The 557-nt window shown below is 35.4% G+C and overlaps 1 protein-coding gene across 1 annotated transcript in view; it reads right to left on the bottom strand.

Annotated features, from left to right (window-relative positions):
• The window catches only part of LOC103743230, a 26794-nt gene that overhangs the window by 21104 nt on the left and 5133 nt on the right, over positions 1-557 (bottom strand). The gene's annotated exons all lie outside the window — the stretch shown is intronic.

The following is a 557-nucleotide window of genomic DNA, read 5'->3' as shown; positions in this document are numbered from 1 at the left end:
TATAAACAAAAACTTCACTAAATTAATGAAAACATACATATACAGATAGAAGAAGCATATAGAACACCAAATAGACAGGACCAGAAAAGAAACTCTCCACTGCACTTCACAGTAAAAACACGAAATGTACAAAACAAAGAGACAATACTGAAAGCTGTAAAAGAGAAACAACAAGTCACATATAAAGGAAAATCCATTAGGATTACAGCTGAATTTTCAGTGCAGACTATGAAAGCCAGAAGAGCCTGGACCAAAGGATTACCAGTTTTAAATGACCACAGATGCCAAACCAGATTACTATACCCAGCCAAAATGTCTGGGTATAGAAAAAGGGGAAAGAAAAATCTTCCATGAGATAAATAGGCTGAAGGAATTCGTGTCCACAAAACCAACCCTTCAGAGAGTTCTGGAAGCAATACAAAGAGCTGAAGAATGACTATACCCAAGGGGTTGCGGAAAGAAATTCAATGAAGGTATAACTGTGGAAAAGTACAGCTATATCAAGAATGTAAACAGAAATAAAAATGACAGGATTCAATACTCATCTTTCATTAATA

The sequence above is a fragment of the Nannospalax galili genome, unplaced genomic scaffold (assembly GCF_000622305.1).
Source record: "Nannospalax galili isolate Female #2095 unplaced genomic scaffold, S.galili_v1.0 scaffold220, whole genome shotgun sequence".
NCBI lineage: Eukaryota > Metazoa > Chordata > Mammalia > Rodentia > Spalacidae > Nannospalax > Nannospalax galili.
This window is presented reverse-complemented; position numbering and strand designations above follow the sequence as displayed.